We start from the raw sequence: 5670 nt of genomic DNA on the forward strand, positions 1-5670 counted from the left end.
GTTGCAGGCCTTCGTAATTTAGGGGAGGTGTTGGACGCAATAAAGTCTACAGCAGCAGGATAAGGCCGCGGTGCAAGAAACTGATGCTAAAATAAAAAGGATAAGTGGAAGTGGTTTTGACATTCCACAATCGAGTGCGTAAATGAGGGAACATTAGAGCACCTCCAGGACTCTGTGCTGTGACCTGATGTCTTCAGTGTGTCGCTTGTTTCATCACAAAAGACATTTAGGGCAAGGGAAACTTTCTGCTTTTCGGAACTTGATGGGGAAAGAGTTGATCTCATTAGCTTAGACAGCTTGACTAACGAGCTCTCTTCTGCTCAAAAGAGTGCCTCCAAGTCACTCCACTTGGCCAGAGTTCTTTAGGAGCCTCCGGTAGCGGAAAGTTCAGAGTCTTGGTTTTTTTCTGTGATCCAGTTGTTGCGGATGTTTTTAATGAGATGAACAGGATCGTAGATCAAAAACATCTTACGTGCCGAATCTGTCAGGTATTGGGCAATCCATGGCTCATTGGGGTCTGGTGGAGGAAACATTTTGAAGAGCGACTGATTTATTCTATTGTTGTCCTTGATCAACCCCACAACTTTTACATCACGTTTCTCCTATGACAAGATAACCTCTCTCACACACTCAAACTGAAAGTCTGCCTTCAGTGCATGACATGGAGTGACTGTAGCAATAAATTTCTTTCCTACCAAAAAAACAACAACACTTGAAAATAATGCAGAACAGGGTCTTAGCAGCTTTTCCTTTGTCATCTGCAGAATAACCAAAGATCACACTTCCTCTGTACGTTCTGCTGGCCTTCAATTTCATCTACAATCAGGGTGCACCCTCTTTCTGCCTCAGTTTTCCCATCAAACAGCGTTCTGTAAAAGACATTATGCGCCGTGCTTTTGACGATCCAATAGTTTTTCACGTGCATATCGGCTAAAATTTGTCTACTCCCGATAGATAATCTTCCTCCTTCCTTTCATTCATTCTTTCTTTCTGTCTATCCTCGAATTTTTGCTGCGGCTGGAAAATCTGTGCATTTAATTCATTTATCTAGAAAGAAAATCAGTATCGGGATATTACGCTCAGCTTTCCCCAGTCCGAGAGTACGTTTCACACAAATAAGTGGGTAGGGCGGCAGGCGGAAGTGTAGGTGTAATACTGAGACTTCGTCGAGAAAATCGAAATCTACTTTTACTTTCGTTACGGCTCAGAATTGTCCAATGATAGTTTGTTAACGTTAGATTTACAGTTAATAAAAATTTGTAACCTGTAGTTTGTGCAAAAAAACACAGTGTCGCCATACAAATTAAATCGATATTCTCACTGATGTCACTATAATGGAAAAAAAAAATAATGAAGAAAAAGAAAGCAAGCGTCCTCCAACTTCTAGATATATCTAGATATCTCGGTCTAGATCTAGATCTAGATGTTTCCTTTTCTCATCACTCCGTGATTTTATCGCTCCTACTGCTGCGGTTTCCTCTTGGGCTCCAGTCTTACCCCTTCATGGGTTTCCTCTGCAGTACATCAAATAGAGCTATCACCTGTCCACACCTAGGTCCAGAAGCCCATCTCACCTCTCTTCTAGCCACCCGACTCAACCAGTCACTGTACCACGCCGGCCAAATGAGTCACAGCTGGCTCTCCTACCCTAGGCCTAGATCTAGATTGTCGGGCCCGTCATCGTGACCGGTCAGTGAACCTGTGGGAGTTCGCATCATGTTAGTACGGCATGAGTAAGGGACCGGCCGGTAGGCCTAATCAAAATTAATTAAAAGTAGGAGCTTTGCAGGCCTTCGTAATTTAGGGGAGGTGTTGGACGCAATAAAGTCTACAGCAGCAGGATAAGGCCGCGGTGCAAGAAACTGATGCTAAAATAAAAACGATAAGTGGAAGTGGTTTTGACATTCCGCAATCGAGTGCGTAAATGAGGGAACATTAGAGCACAGGCTTGATGATTGTATCTTCAAGGTTGGTGTTCCCGGGTTTGTCGGATTTGTCACTTATGACAAATTGAATAGCAGCAATGAGGAAATGCCATTTTCAACCCTTGGAAAGCTCTATATTGGATGCATATGCATCATGATGGCTTGTTGCTGATTAACAACTAGTACTGTGAATTAGCATTTTGAAAAAAATCAATACTTAGTCCATGATGCAGTGATTCACTGATTGCCATGTTTTCAACATCACTACATCCCACGCTCTCACAGTCCTTCCAGCTCAGTCTCTCAGCACACGCTCTCTTCTATTGTCACATTGTGCTCTGCCGTGAGCTTAACTCTAAAGGTTTTATAATTAAGTTTTGTCTTGCATGTGTTTTAAAATCTGTGATTGCTGAAACCAAACATGGTTTTGGCAGTTGATGTTCTTCTTGCCTCTTAACAGACCCAGATCAGGATTCACTTTGTATTTTTAGGGTAAAACGAGTTAAAATTAATTGTCTGTCATACCTAAGTCACAAAGGACTAATCAGATAAGTGTCCTATGCAAGTGTCGGGAAATATGTTTTACTATAGTTTCTATTGGTATGGGCTAGGGGTTTTGAAGTCAATTAGGCAATCACCCTGGACTCAATTCCAGATTCAGTACTGAATGATAGGTGCCTTGAACGATAGTCCATAAATGCTAAAAAAACAACTTGCCTCATTTCTTACACACTGTTCATCTTAACTTGTGCTCACCCAAACACCCCATTCCCCTCCCCACATATAAACACACGCGAGAGCAAGAGCACATGCACACACAGACACAAACACACACCTGTGCCTGCACAAACTAGTTTCAAAATATAATTATCCAATATCATGGAAAGCAAGTGCGTTCGGTGGGGCAACGATCATCTTTTTTTTCCTTCTTTGTCTTTGTACTGTCTGATTTTGGGCCAAAATACCTGAAGCTGACCCTGAGTCTACCTGAAATGATAACTTTGAGGTAGGCAGCCCTGTATTCACCACAAACATGACGACATTGCCATCTTCCTTTTCAAATTCAGAAGTCAATGAATTCATGAATGTTTTCACCAATTCTCGATAAATTAAAGTTAATATCTTCGACATGTCTTGACTTGGCATGCCTATTGTCTTCAGCATACACAATGATGGATGAAACAGTGATATTATCCAGGGAAAATTGAAATGATTGCACAGAATCCATGGAAAAAAAGTCATCCAAACAACACTTTGAAATTCGCAGCCTTTGCCATGCAGGCTTGTGGGAAACTACACACTGCCGTGTCAGCCCACATCACAGTGAAAGTAGGTCAGCCTTGATATCTCGGTCTAGATCTTCTAGATGTTTCCTTTTGTCATCACTCTGTGATTTTATCGCTCCTACTGCTGCAGTTTCCTCTTGGGCTCCAGTCTTACCCCTTCATTGGTTTCCTCTGCAGTACATCAAACAGAGCTATCACCTGTCCACACCTAGGTCCAGAAGCCCATCTCACCTCTCTTCTAGCCACCCGACTCAACCAGTCACTGTGCCATGCCGGCCAAACGAGTCACAGCTGGCTCTCCTACCCTAGGCCTAGATCTAGATTGTCAGGCCCATCATCGTGCCTGGTCAGTGAACCTGTGTGGGTTCGCATCATGTTAGTACGGCATGAGTAAGGGACCGACCGGTATCTGAAATGATTGCACAGAATCCATAGTCAACCAAACAACACTTTGAAATTCGCAGCCTTTGCCATGCGAGCTTGTGGAAAACTACACACTGCCGTGTCAGCCCACATCACACTGAAAGTAGGTCAGTCTTACGCCCGTTGCCTGATATTGGGGCGCCTAGGGGGGGGAGGGTGTCATGATGATATTTGGTGGGTTCAGTGGGGAGTGAAAGTGAAAGTCATGATCCATTTTTGCTTGACCCGTGTTGCAATGTTTGAGTTGATGATGTCCGTCACTGTTCGCAGTATCTATTCGGAGACGTCTCTGACGGAAATAGACCAATCAAAATGCTTTGTGCCTCTAGACCAAATAAAAACATCTGGAGGGTTACAGGGGGGCTTGCCCCCTGTTTAAACCAATAATTGATTTCCGACTGTTTAGTTGTGTGATCTGCAGCAAACAATACGCAGTTTGACCCCCCAAAGCAGTGCATCTGTGTGCGGGAGTGCGTCTCCGAATAGGTCCTGGGTGCTCGCCGGAGACGTCTCCGAATATCTTCTGCCGTCACTGTTGGAGTTGGAGAGTAACAGTTATATCCCAGGATGTCTTGTGCAGTTCTAAAACACGTTGTTTATTGGGACAGCAGTGGAGTGAGGCTATTTTGTGTTTTATTTTAGGGAGCCTCTAAAAACAGTCTTGGAGACATGCAATATTTTTACTTTTTTTAATATGCTATTTCAATTTTTGTTTTTTTGCTACTTGCATTTGTTACTTGCCGTTGGACAGCTGTTTGAGGAGGCTGTGACATTTTGGGGTGTACCATTTTGTCATTTACGTAGCAACGCAACAAAATGAGTCGCTCATTACACTGGCCTGGTTTTTTTTTTATTTCTCACGCAAAATCCTTGATATTTTTTACAACTGTCTGCTTATTAATACCCAAGTACAAGTGACTGTACAACTTTTGAAACAGAGCAGCTAGACTGATACTATTTCCATCTGATTTGGGGGACTTAAACAGACCTTTAATTTGATTCGCTTGGTGTTACATTGTTAGAGTGTGACATGTGACCTACCGGTATTTTGTCATGTGGTTACACATTTGTGAGGCAGCGTGGTGGAATCAGGCTCTCGTCAATTTTTGGGCATGTAGAGTTATTGGTATCATCTTAAAATTTCTTCACTTGTCTTTATTTGGATGAAAAAAATATCCATTTATCTTGAATACAAGTCGAGATATTTGCAAAAGAAGGAGGTAGGGGTCACCTGTTTTCAGAGGTAAAATTAGTGAGAAAATGGCCGCCAAAGATTAGTTATTTCCTAAGCTTAAGAGTCCGTGGTAACTGAAAATATACATTTTTTGTGCCTTTAATCAACGTTTTTCAGAAAAATCCACACAGAAATGAGTTCTTTAATGGACATGAAAGGTGTTGAGCCAAAAAAAATAAATTTGATAAATATTCACAAACCTGCAGAAAAATGCAAGTTTCTTCACTTTGATTATTTTGACGAGAGCATGATTCCACCACGCTGCCTCACATTTGTTCTGTGAGGGCATGCTTGAGCTTCCCCCAGGGTTGGGCTAAAACAACCTGCTGGGCTGAGTGGCGGACACTACTCAAGATTTATTCAGAATTCTGAGGGGTATACATCACTGATACGCACTACACAAGATCTACTCATTTTTGTGTATGTGGTTATAAGATAAGATAAGATACACCTTTATTGTCCAGATCCTGGCACATTGGTTTGGTGTTCCACCACGTGTACACGCACACACACACACACAAACACACACACATGCACACACAAGTAGGCTTACAATCTCATGCATAATATAAATGAGCAGCAATATAAACAATAATAATCGTAAGCTAGATACACACTCAATATTATTTTGATGCATGCTCTAAGGTCGTAAGTACACTTATACAAGATAGTTAAGATGGAAGCATTTTGATAGATGATGGTAAAAATGACCTTTTGTATCTTTCTTTGTTACAGATCAGAAGCATTATTTTTAGGAGTTGCCCGTCATCCTGTTGTTTATCTTTTCATTTCTGTACGCTGT

General features: G+C 42.0%; 1 long non-coding RNA gene across 1 annotated transcript in view; it reads left to right on the forward strand.

The window, feature by feature from the left end:
* The window catches only part of LOC118477529, a 5074-nt gene extending 2023 nt beyond the window's left edge, over positions 1-3051 (forward strand). The window contains exon 2 of the long non-coding RNA XR_004858441.1: positions 28-3051. This is a non-coding gene — a long non-coding RNA (uncharacterized LOC118477529). The remainder of the gene's footprint in view (positions 1-27) is intronic.
* Positions 3052-5670: the final 2619 nt, after the last annotated feature.

The sequence above is a fragment of the Aplysia californica genome, unplaced genomic scaffold, assembly GCF_000002075.1.
Source record: "Aplysia californica isolate F4 #8 unplaced genomic scaffold, AplCal3.0 scaffold00126, whole genome shotgun sequence".
In the NCBI taxonomy this organism is placed as follows: Eukaryota; Metazoa; Mollusca; class Gastropoda; order Aplysiida; family Aplysiidae; genus Aplysia; species Aplysia californica.